Source organism: Pan paniscus, chromosome 2 (genome assembly GCF_029289425.2).
Source record: "Pan paniscus chromosome 2, NHGRI_mPanPan1-v2.0_pri, whole genome shotgun sequence".
NCBI lineage: Eukaryota > Metazoa > Chordata > Mammalia > Primates > Hominidae > Pan > Pan paniscus.
In genome coordinates this window covers 110,136,795-110,150,416 of record NC_085926.1, presented here as the reverse complement: position 1 = coordinate 110,150,416, position 13,622 = coordinate 110,136,795, and positions in this window count along the sequence as shown.

The following is a 13,622-nucleotide window of genomic DNA, read 5'->3' as shown; positions in this document are numbered from 1 at the left end:
GTGCATAAAAATTATCTCTGTGAGCTACAATTCAAGAAGGAAGATGGGAATCCACTGGAATCATGAGGGACACCCCAGATCCCAGAGAGAAGAACACTGGCAAACAGCACTCCCATGACAGTATCTACCTCATAAAAGTGAGTGAAGCCCCAGTATATGAGAGAAGTAGAGAGCTTCCCTTTGTGACTCATCTTTCTACTGGAGAGCCATGCAACCCAGGCCAAGGGAAACCACTTTGTTTCTCCCTAGCCCTCGAGTTAACTTAGGAGAAAGGCACTGGAGAAAGCTGTACACATTTTCCCAGACCTGGGATGAGAGCAGGATGCCATTTTTAATCCGGTCACATAAAAAGTCAGTCATTCTTGGGTGACTCAGCAGCGTGGCTATACAGGCATTTTAGTCTCAGGCCAGAGATTGAACACCCTGTTCTGGAGCAGGGTAGGAGCCTCCACTGCCAGAATGGTGGGAAGTGCCTCAACAGTAGGTGCTAGAATTGTGCTTTTCCCCATTGCAAGTCTGGGGTAGGAGGAAAACTGCTACAGCTGTAATTTCTTCTGGGTAGTGAGACTTGCAGCCAGGGCCAGCTGGGCAACCACAAACTTATCTGTATGTGCCATTGCTGGGTGCCTTAACCTGCTCCCCTGAGATTATGGTGCAGTGGGGCCCTTTCTGCTCAACCTCCAGGTAGAAATGCAGGTATGTGGAGCACTGATTCACCTTGTTCAGCACCCTAAGCCATCCCACCCTTCCTGGACACAGATCATGGTGCAGTGGGGCTCCCTCTGCTCCCCACCCAGGCAGATCTCAGGTGTTCAGAGCACCCATTTGCCTTGTTCAGCAGCTTGAGCCATGCAACCCTTTCTGGACACAGATCATGGTACAGTGGGGCTCTCTGTTCCACACCCAGGCAGACCTCCAGGCATTTGGAATACCCATTCACCTGGTTCAGCAGCCTAAGCTATGCCATCCTCCCTGGACATAGATTGTGGTGCAGCAGGGCTCTCTCTGCTCCAAGCCCAGGGAGATCTCCAGACATTTGGGGCACCCATTTGCCTGGTTCAAGAGCCTGAGCCACCCCATCCTTTCTGCACATAGATCATGGTACAGCAGGGCTCTCTCTACTCCACACTTAGGCAGATCTCCAGGCATTTGGATTACTCACTCACTGGATCAGCAGCCTGACCCACCCCATCCTTTCTGTGCAGAGATGCTGGTGTGTGGGAACTCTCTCTCTGCTTCATGCCCAGGCAGATCACCAGCATTCAGAGTACCCACTGACCTGTTTCAACAGCCTGAGCCACCCCACCCTTCCAGAATCATGAAGCAGTGGGACTCTCTGCTCCATGACCAGGCAGATCTCCAGGCATTCAGATTATGCACTCACTGGATCAGCAGCCTGACCCAACTGCTCCCCCCACTTCCTGTGCAGAGATTTTGGTACAGGGGGACCTTCTCTGCTCCATGCTCACACAGATCTCCAAGCATTCAGAGCACCTGCTTCCTTGGGCCAGCAGCCTGAGTCACCCTACCCCTCCTGTGCAGAGATCTTGGTGCAGGGGGGCCATCTCTGCTCCACACACAAGCAGATCTCAGGCATCTGAAGCACCCACTCTTCTAGATTAGGAGCTTAGGCTGCCCCCATCCCTGTGCAGAGAACTCAGAGCCAAGGTTTCCCAACTCCATGCCCAGGCACACCAGTGAGTACCTGGTGGACACTCACTGGATTCTCTATTGGCACTGGTGCTTGTGCCTGCTATCAAGAGACCAGCAGACAGACCTGCCCAGTCAAGACACAACCTTTTTGGCTCCTACTCCCCATCCCCTCAAGGCTGAGCAGGGAGCTCAGACCACTGTGCATATTAGGAATTAGCCTATTGCCTAAAACAATAGTTTCTGCCAGTAAACACGGGTCAAGTATATACCTAAACACATTGGCTACAGCCAGCTCTTACTGTAAGTACCATCTATAGGCTTGTACGATAAACTGCACAGCCCAATATAAAACCTGCCAAAAGTTTTATTAAGACATAGAGCTACAGTAGCAAAGCCAAAACAGCATTCTCTATGGTCATACCCCCTAGGGAGCGGGGGAAAAGGGAAGGGAAAAAATAAAATATAAACAAATAATAATATTATTAAAGGGAAAAAAGGAAAATTCTACTCACATGAAAAGAATTACAAAAATTAGAAGTGCCAGTGTCTCCAGATGAGAAGGAACCCATGCAAGAATTCTGGCACCATGAAAAATCTGAATGTAGTAACACCACTAAAGGATTTCACTAGCTCTCCAGCAATGGTCCCTAACCAAAATGTAAACTCAGAGATACAGATAAGGAAGTCAAAGCGTGGGTTATAAGGAAGCTTAATGAGATCCAAGATGAAGTTGGAAATCAACACAAAGGAACCTTAAAACAATCCAGGAAATGAAAGAAGAGATAAACACCTTAAAAAGAAATCAATCAGGGCTTCTGGAATTGGAAAACTCACCTAAAAAAATTGAAAATACAATTGAAAATGTTATCAATAGACTAAACCAAGGAGAGAAATGAATTTCAGAGCTTGAAGACCACTCTTTTGAACTAACCCTCTCTGCCTGAAATAAAGTTTAAAAGAATTTTAAAAATGAGCAAAGTCTTTGAGAAATATGGGATTATATAAAGAAATCAAACTTATGAATTATTGGCATTCCCTAGAGAAGGAGAAAAGTCAAACAACCTATAGAATATATTTCAGGAAATAATTCAAGGAAACTTCTTTAATCTTGCTAGAGATGTAGACATCCAGATACAAAAACCTAGAGACAATATACAAAATGAACATCCCCAACACATATAGTCACCAGACTGTCCAGGGTCAATGCCAAAGAAAAAATTTTAAAGTCAGCAAAATAGGGTAGATAACATACAATGGGAACTCCATGAGGCTAACAGCAGATTTCTCAGCAGAAACCTTACAAGCCAGGAGAGACTGGGGATCTATATTCATCATTCTGAAAGAAAGAAAATTCCAACCAAGAATTTCATATCCTGCCAAACTAAGCTTTATAAGCAAAGGAAAATTAACTTTCCAGACAAGAAAGTGCTAAGGGAATTCATTACCATGAGACCATCCTTACAAGAGACTGTTAAGAGAGTTCTAAACAAGGAAAGAAAAGAATGGCAACTGCTTCCACAAAAACTCACCCATGTACATACCTTGCAGGCCATATAAAACAAAAACACAACAGAAACTGCGCAATACACAGCTAACAACTTCACAATAGGATCAAAATTACATATCAATATGAATCTTGAATGTAAATGGTGTAAACACCCCCACGTAAAAGGCATAGAGGGGCAAGTTGAATTTAAAAAACAAGACCTATCCTTCAAGAAACCCATCTCACACATAATGACACCAATGAGCTCAAAGTAAAGGGCTGGAGAAAGATCTACCATGCAAATGGAAAACAAAAAAGAGCAGGGGTCACTATTTTTATATCGGATAAAACAGACTTTAAATAGGAAACAGTAAAAAAGACAAAGAAATGCATTATGTAATGATAAAGGGTTCAATGTAAAAAGAAGACTTAATCATCCTAAATTTATATGCACCCAATATTGGAGCACCTAGGTTCATAAAACACATACTTCTAGATGTATGAAAAGGCTTAGATAGTCATACAATACTAGTGAGGGACTTTAACTCCCCACTGACAGTATTAGACAGATTGAGACAGAAAAGTAACAAAGAAATTCTGGACTTTAACTCAACACTTGGACCTAATAGACATCTACAGAATACGCCACCCATCAACCACAATGTATGTTATTCTCATCTGCACACAAAAAATATTCCAAGATTGACCACATGCTCAGCCATAAAGCAAGTCTCAATCAATTCAAAGGAATCAAAATCATACCAACCATATTCTTGGACAACAGTGGAATAAAAATGGAAATGAATACCAAGAAGATCTCTCAAAACCACACAATTACATGGAAATTAAACAATTGACTTCTGAATGATGTTTGAGTAAACAATTAAATCAAGGCAAAAATCAAAAAAAAACTTTGAAATAAATGAAAGAGACACAACATACCAAAGTCTCTGGGATACAGCAAAACCAGTGTTAAGCATAAAGTTTATAACACTAAATGCCTACCTCAAAAGTTAGAAAGATCTCAAATTAACAATCTAATTTCACCCCTTAGGAACTAGAAAAACAAGAACAAATGAGCTGCAAAGCTAGCAGAAGAAAAGAAATAACTAAAATCAGAAAAGAACTGAACAAAATTAAGACATAAAAGTCCACACAAAGAATCCATGGAAATAAAGTCGGTTTTTTGAAAGGATAAACAACATCAGTAGATCACTAGCTAGATTTAAAAAAAAAAGAGAGCTCCAAATACGCACAATCAGAAATGACAAAGGTGACGTTATAACCAATCCCACAGAAATACAAAAGATCCTTGGAGACTGTTATGAACACCTCTACATACACAAACTAGAAAATGTAGAAGAAATGGTGTATCAGTCCGTTTTTGTGCTGCTGATAAAGACATACTTGAGACTGGGCAATTTACGAAAGAAAGAGGTTTACTGGATTTACAGTTCCACGTGGCTGGGGAGGCCTCACAATCGTGGCAGAAGGTGAAAGACACATCTCATATAGTGGCAGACAAGAGAAGACAGCTTGGGCAGGGAAACTCCCCCTTATATAATCATCAGATCTCGTGAGACTTATTCACTATCATGAGAACAACACAGGAAAGACTTGCCCCCACGATTCAATTATCTGCCTTCGGGTCTCTCCCACAACATGTGGGAATTTAAGATGAGATTTGGGTGAAAACACAGCCAAACCATATCAAATAGGTAAATTTCTGGGACCACACAATCTCCCAAGATTGAATCAGGAAGAAATTGAAAAACTGAACAGACCAATATCAGGTTCCAAAATTGAATCCATAAAAAAGAACCTACCAACCAAAAAAAAAAAAAAAAAGCCAAGGGCAGGTGGATTCACAGCCAAATTCTACCAGATATACAAAGAAGAGCTAGTACTAATTCTACTGAAACTATTTCAAAAAATCAATGAGAAGGAACTCCTCACTAACTCATTCTACAAAGCCAGCATCACCCTGATATCAAAACCTGGCAAAACACAATGAAAAAAGACAACTACAGGCCAATATTCCCAATCAACATAGATGTGAAAATCCTCAACAAAATTTTAGCAAATTAAATCCAGCAGCACATCAGAAAGTTAATATACCACGATCAAGTAGGCTTTATTTCTGGGATGCAAGACTGGTTCAACATCCAGCAAATCAATAACTGTGGTTCACCACATAAACAGAATCAAAAACAAAACCATATGATCATCTCCATAGACATAGAGAAAGCTTTTGATAAGATCCAACATCCCTTCATGATAAAAAGCCTCAACAGACTAGGCACTGAAGGAACACACCTCAAAATAATAGGAGCCATCAAGCTCCTATTATTTTTGGGACAAGCCCACAGCCAACATCATACTGAATAGGCAAAAGCTGGAACCATTCCCTTTGAGAACTGGAACAAGAAAAGGATGTCCACTCCCACTACTCCTATTCAACATAATACTAGAAATGCTAGCCAAAGCAATTAGGCAAAAGAAAGAAATAAAGTCATCCAAAAAAGAAAAGAAGTCAAACTATCTCTCTTTGCAGACAATACGATTTTATATTTAAAAAACCCTAAGGACTCTACCAAAAGGCTTCTGGAGGTGACAAACAACTTCAGCAGTTTCAGGATGCAGAATCAATGTACAAAAATCAGTAGCATTTCCACACACCAATGTTCAAGCTGAGAGCCAAATCAAGAACACACTCCCATTTACAATATCCACACACACACACAAACCTTAGGAATACATGCAACCAAGGAGGTAAAAGATTTCTATAAGGAGAATGACAAAATACTGCTGAAAGAAATCACAGATGACATAAACAAATGGAGAAACATTCCATGCTTGTGGATTAGAAGAATCAATATTGTTAAAATGGCCATACTGCCCAAAACAATCTACAGATTCAACACTATTCTTATTGAATTACCAATATAATTTTTCACAGAATTAGAAAAAAAATAGCCGGGTGTGGTGGCTCACACCTGTAATTCCAGCACTTTAGGACGCCGAGGCGGATGAATCACAAGGTCAGGAGTTTGGGACCAGCCTGGCCAACATGGTGAAACCCCGTCTCTACTAAAAATACAAAAAATTAGCTGGGCTTGATGGTGCGTACCTGTAATCCCAGCTACTCAAGAGGCTGAGGCAGGAGAATCGCTTGAACCCAGGAAGCGGAGGTTGCAGTGAGCCAAGATCACACCATTGCACTCCAGCCCGGGCGACAGTGCGAGACTCTGTCTCAAAAAAAAAAAAAAAAAAAAAAAAGCCAGGGCATCACAATACTATAAGGCATAGTAATCAAAGCAGCATGGTATGGTACAAAAACAGACACATAGACCAATGGAACAGAATAGAGAACCTATAACTAAAGCCCCACACTTACAACCATCTAATCTTCAACAAAGTTGACAATACAAGCAATGGGGAAAGGACTCCCTATTCAATAACTGGTACTAGAATAACTGGCTAGCCATATACAGAAGAATGAAACTGAAACTATTTCATTCTTTCCCCTACCTTTCACCATATACAAAAATTCACTCAAGATAGATTAAAGATTTAAATGTAAGACCTCAAACCATAAGAATCCTAGATGAAAACCTAGGAAACACTATTCTCGACACTGGCCTTGGCAAATAATTTATGACTAAGTCTTCAAAAGCAATTGCAACAAAAACAGAAACTGACAAGTAGGACCTAATTAAACTAAAGAGCTTCTGCACAGCAGAAGAAACTATCAATAGAATAAACAGACAACCTACAGTATGGGAGAAAATATTCCCAAACTGTGCATCCAACAAAGGCCTAATTTCCAGAATCCATAAAGAACTTAAACAATTGAACAAGCAAAAAACAACCCCATTAAAAATGCATGAAAGACATAGACAGACACTTCTCAAATGAAGACGTACAAGCAGCCAGCAAACATGAAAAAGTGCTCATCATGACTAATCATTAGAGAAATGCAAATCAAAACCACAATGAGACACTATCTCACACCATTCAGAACGACTCTTATTAAAAAGACAAAAACAGCAGATATGATGAAGCTGCAGAGAAAAGGAAACATGTATACACTGTTGGTGGGAATGTAAACTAGTTCAGCCACTATGAACAGTAGTTTGGAGATTTCTCAAAGAACTTAAAACAGAACTACCATTTGATGCAGCAATGGCATTACTGGAGATATATATATATATATATGTGTGTATATATATATATGTGTATATATATATATGTGTGTGTATATATATATATATATATACACACAAATTATTCTACCAAAAAGACACATGCACTTGCATGTTCATCGTAGCACCACTTACAATAAATAGCAAAGACATGGAATCAACCTAGGTGCTCATCAGTGGTGGGTTGAATAAAGAAAATGTGGTACATATATGCTATGAAATACTATACAGCCATAAAAAAGACCCAAATCATGTCCTTTGCAGCAATATGGATGCAGCTGAAACCCATTATCCTAAGCAAATTAACACAGGAAAAGAAAACCAAATATTGCATGTTCTCACCTATAAGTGGGAGCTAAACATTGGGTACTTATGGATATAAAGATGGCAACATTAGACCCTGGGGATTTCTACAGAGGGCAGGGAGGGAGGGGTCAAGGGTTGAAAAACTAACTACTGGCTACTATGCTCAGTACCTGGGTGATGGAATCATTTGAATCCTAAGCCCAGCATCACACAATATACCCAGGTAACAAACTTGCACATGTATCCCTGGAATCTAAAATAAAAATTGGAAAGAAAAGGATTTTTTTTATTATTGCCCAAAGAATACTTTCATATATTATCAGAAGATATTCTCTTTTTTGTATATTGAATTTAAGTCAGAATGATTTAGGTAATGTTTAATGCATTAATCTCTTTTACCTCAAAAAAGTAATACTGTCATAGAAAGCAGAAGGAAATACAAGGAGGTGCTGGAGATTGATAATCTTCTTGGCAGGACACCCAAGTCAGCAGTTTCTTATATAATCCTATAATAATAAAAGCAGTTCAAGAATGGTCCAAAAAAAGAATTAATTGCTTACAATAAGATCAATATCTTTACTTTGGACTAATGTGTACAACATGATTAGGAAAACACTGTAATTTCAAGAGGCAAACTTATGAATAAGCAATTCAAGTAAAAGACAATACGTAACAATGGAGAAAATAGTAATCTAAGAAATGCAGAATTTAAAAAAAATTATTAACATTTGCTTTTTTAATTGACAACTTTTTTATTCATTGGTAACATCTATTTCCTTTGAAACAGAAGAGGAAATAGATGAAAACTGAGGGATATTGGTTTTCTCATATTTTGCTGGTAGAAGAGTAAAAACAACTTGTAACAAAGTTATAAGAATGCTCACACACTTTGAATTAGTGATTATGCTTCTAGGGATTAACCCAAAGTAAATTATTCTTACAGTAAACGTGTACAAAATGTCCGAGGCACTACTACTTCTAATGACAAAAGAAAGAGCCCAAGTGTCTAACAACGAGATTGTCTACAGAACATCCATATGAGGAAATATTGTGCAACCATTAAAAGGGTTGGTTGTGTAGACCAATGTAAAATATGAAGAGGAAGGCAAAATATGCAACATACAATATATATACATCTTTCAACATGAAAAGGGTCTAGAAAAGATCAATACAAGTTATTTAATTATGGAATTAGAAGGATGAGAGTAGGAGTGGTTTTGATCACTTCTCTTATGCGGTTCTATTGATTTTATAATAAAAAGCATGATTATGAAACTATTAAACATTATTGAAATATAAATTATGTGAAAGTTATTTATTTCTTCTTAACACCCTTTACGTTCAGCAATACTGGTTTGATGAAGGGGGTTTTTATAGTCAGAACTGAAGCTCAATGAGTGGTAATGGATTAAGTCAATGCTTCTCATAATGGACAATCCTCCTCCTGACAATCCATAAACTATGCCTGTTCATTTTAGCACGCTTCAGTGGCTTCTCAGACTCTGACTCCTAGGTTAAATCATTCTGCCACCACTCTGTGAGTGACAAGGGATTCACACTCACTTGCTCAATTTCCTTCCTTGGCCTTAACAAAAATGACTAAGTGTGTCTTATGGGAGTCAAATCGACCCTCTAGTACATCTTATTCTGGGTTGTAAGTCAATGTTGAAAGATTCAAAAGCCCTCTATGTTTTTGTTTTTTCTTTCCTCTTCTATTAGGAAAGAGTAAGCTGTTAAGAAGACCAAAGCATGTATTAATGCTGTGGCTATGAGAGGCCTCCTGCTGCAGAAACACACTTCCCTACATCAAGAAGGAGCAACTTCAAGTTGGAAACTGTGTGGATGATCTTGGTGCTAAGCAGAAAAGAAATTTGGACCTTGAAACCAGCAGTTCAACATATATACTTTTTGCAAAATTTCCTTATTTAAAATATTTGTTATTTTAAATATACAAAACATTTTAGAAAATCTTAGAGTAAATTTTAGTCTTAAAGCCAGAAAATAAGTTTATAGCCATCTAGATATTTTGCATATTGCTCTTACAGCAATAATGGTTTGGTTCACTTTATGAAAAATAAAATGTATTAAAACATAGTTTAAATGCTGTTCTTGATCCAAGTATTGATTTTTGTCACTCATTGTACTTCACTCGTCTCGGTAGCTCTCAGAGAATTATAATAGTGAGGAATGAAAACTGATTCAGACTGAATCAGGCAACTTAGCCCTAAGTGAAACTTTCAGTAATCACTTTATTCACCATTATACTCACAGCAACAAGCACAATGCCTAGTATGTAATTTTAGATAACAGTCTTAACAGTGAAGAATTAGTGCATGCTTTCTGTATGTTAGGCATACAACACATGCCATACAGTTATGATGAACTCATTTTGTAACAATCATATAAGGTAAGTACAATTATTCCCAATTTATGAATGAGTAAACTGAAAATCTTACAACTAGGAAGAGGCAGAGCAGAGATTTGAAAACAAGTTATAACACATATCCCCCTAATATGGTAAGCCCTAAATAGATATCTGAAGAATTAATAAAAATTTAGCTTGCAGTGAGCTGAGATAGCACCACTGCAGTCTGGACTGGGTGAAAGAGCAAGACTCCGTCTCCAAAAAAAAAAAAAAAATATTTAAAGATAAGTCTTCAGAGTCAGACTTCCACCTGGGGGTCTAGAAGTCTGAATGCTATGCCAAATAACTGGTGGTGGGCACATTTTAGAAGCCAAGTATGGCAACTCCTGTCACAAAAGTGTCCTTGTGGAAAAGACAACTTGGTTTGTTTCTGTTGACAAAGTCAAATCAAACTGCTACCACTTCTCTCCAAAACTAACCTTAACCAGTTTTTTCCCAGTGATAATTACCTGACAGCTGTTAAGTGTTTAAGGAACCCCATTAATGAGTACCCCTCCTCCCTGAGTTCTGAACCAACTGAAAATTATGATAAAGGGTTAAAGCAGATAGAGATTAAAACATTCACAAGCTCACCATTATTACTGATGGAGCTGACATTAGATAAGGTGGTTGCCTTCTTTTCCCTAGAACTGAAAAGATTGACTGCTGTAGGCATTTGTCATTAAGCTTAATGCATAGCTGAGAACAGTAGAAAATGCAAGATTTCTAAGAGTAAATTTACTCCAAAAAGTATCAGGAAGAAGGGGATTAACACAGAATGTCCAGGCTCTACTTCCAAATACATCAACCAAATAAACCACCGCACTTCAGTAGAACAAATGAGAAAATGAAGATGGGCAGCAATATAAAGGCAATGGAGAGTTCAGCCGTTGATCTAGAGCAAGCACCTACAGAGGGAAGAAGTGTTCTCCACCAACAGTAGCTGTTACTTACAGAGAGCCTAATGTTACTTACAGAGAGCCTAATGTGTCTTCTGATATGCTATTCTGAGTGCTTTTCCCTCATTAGCTTATGCAGTCATCATATGAATTTTGGGAGGTATGTACCATCATTAGTCCCATTTTGCCAAGGAAGTAATGGGGCTTAGAGCATGCAAATAAATTGCTCAAAGTCACACAGCTAGGCATGATGACATGGATTTAAATCCTCCAAGCACAATCAGTGTAATGCTTTTTAAGTTATTTAGATTTTATCATGGAAATTTAAGCCATTGAAGAAGTATTGCATACACTCCATTATATTAGTTATTGTCAATGTCATGGACTAGGTTTGTGTACTGGATTGTAAACATCTCCCTGTGGGAAAAGGCCACTACACAAGACACAGGAATATAAAATCCTGGTACCATGCATGATGTATATAACCAGCCTCATCTTCAGGGCATGGTGGGTTGTGTGCCTAGGGCTCTGCTTTTACCTGAAAGAATGTAATGTACAGACTTTGGCTGAGGAAGGTTCTTAGAGCTCACTTTCATTTGGCTCTTCAGAGGAAAGCTGTTTATTTGCTTACAATGCCCAGAATATTGTCTGCTTTTAAAATTTTTATATAAAAGGCTTTCCTTGGTCTGTTGACCCTTGAATATTTTTGTAATTTAGCTTTATTCTTTAACTTTTATAATGCTTAAACCTGGTTGGTACTTTTTCTGCAGATAGTTGACTTATCTTCCATATTCTATATTAGTTTTACTAATGAAAAACAGGAAACTTTGCAAATGAAGAAACATTCTTCCCAAGGGTCATTTATTCTCAGAGAAGTGCTGTGCCACCCTCCTGGTGGTTACAGCTAGGAGAGCATTCCCAGTGAACTGAAAAAGTTCCCATTCTGTTTCTAGGCAATCATCTCTGGATTACCATGGCTCCTGCAAAGCCAGTGGAGCTATGTGCTGAAATCTCTTCACCACAAAGCAAAAGTCCAACCCCAACGTTCACCTAGAGAGTTACTGAAACTCTGTTATCTCCTCTTTAAAACAAAATACTTTTTTATATGGAATAGCAGCAATTAATAGTTACAGTTTTCAAACACACAACTATCTGACATTAGCTAGGACCACTAATCAGCTCATATTCTGTATCACAAAGTATATAGGTAGAAAGTTCTATTCAGGAAGATTCCTCAGTACTCTCTCACCATGCAGCCTTTGCCCTCTTTTAAAGGGAAGCAGAATAGGGAAGTCTTAACTAAACTATTTGACTCCTGGTTCTGTAAGAAATCTTAAATAAACCACTTCTTTTCCCATAATAAAATGCCCCAAAATAATTTTCTTTCTGTATAAATAGTTCTCCTAATTCCCTTCCCTCATTTCACCATTGCCAGAAAGTGACTGGGCTTGGGCTAGGGCTAGGGCTAGAATTATCCCATCTAGGCCTTTGAAACTGCAGGAGTATCTAGAATCACTCTTATCACTCACTCTTACCCTAAAGGTCTCTAACGTGCCTTGTGCTGAGGCCAGCCCAGATTGTGAAAACTGCGTAAGAACTGGGAAGCCTTGACACACTACATGCAAATATACTGCTCCTTATTGACACATTGGAGTGATGTAGACCAGGTTTCAAAGTCAAGCTAAGACGTCTTTCTATGAGTACTTATTAAATAGGACAACAAATAGATATATCCACACCCCGTTTGAACTTATATCTTAGCTCTGTCACTTCCTATTGGGATATCCTTGAGCAAGTCACTTGAGCCTGGTGTTCTCATCTACAACAAAGAGGAAATGGTATTTATTCCACAGAATTCTTACATGAAGAAATTAGAAATTGTATCTAAAGCATTTAACAGAATTACTGGATTATTAGAAAGCTCTCAACAAATACTTATTGTAATTATACTTTTCTATGACCTTCAAAGGATATAGCAAAACAGTCATTGGTCATTAATTCTTTACAGCAATGCCAAAGGATAGGAAAGTAAATTTAAAGACCTCAACCCAAACGTTCTCTGATTTTCCTATCATCTGCTTACAAATATCCAGGCTTTTATTTCCAATTCAACACATACGGTTTCTTACATGTGTTAGAAATGTAGTTTCTTACACGTGTTAGGCACTGGAGTTAACACTGAGAAGAATAGAGTGAATCTATGATTCAAAGATTTGTTATCTGGGCTTCTTTGTGTGGGGGTGTGTTGCTCTACTCATTTATGGAGAGGAGATATATTATTTATAGTCCAGAGTCAGTTTTACAGCAGTAAATCTGTCTATTATAAATATCCTGCTCTTTCATGCTACTTTACACAAGTGATTGATAGCTAACACTTCCACAGCTCAGCTTCTCCATCTAGCGGCCTGAGTAAAACAGAAGCTTGAAAGCAATTCCTAACCTTCCCCTAAATTACAATGGGCAGATTGATTTCCAACTCACCCTACCATGGCTCTCTGGACTCAAAGACTCTTTTAGACAATAGTGGAACTAATTAAGCCACACATGGAGCAGCATCCAGGCTGTGTCTGCTCAGGCTGCCCCAACTAGGGTCTAGGATCTGTTCATTCATACTGGTGGGAAGTCAACAATAGCCCTACTCACTGGCTAAGCACCCTGTCCATGTGGTC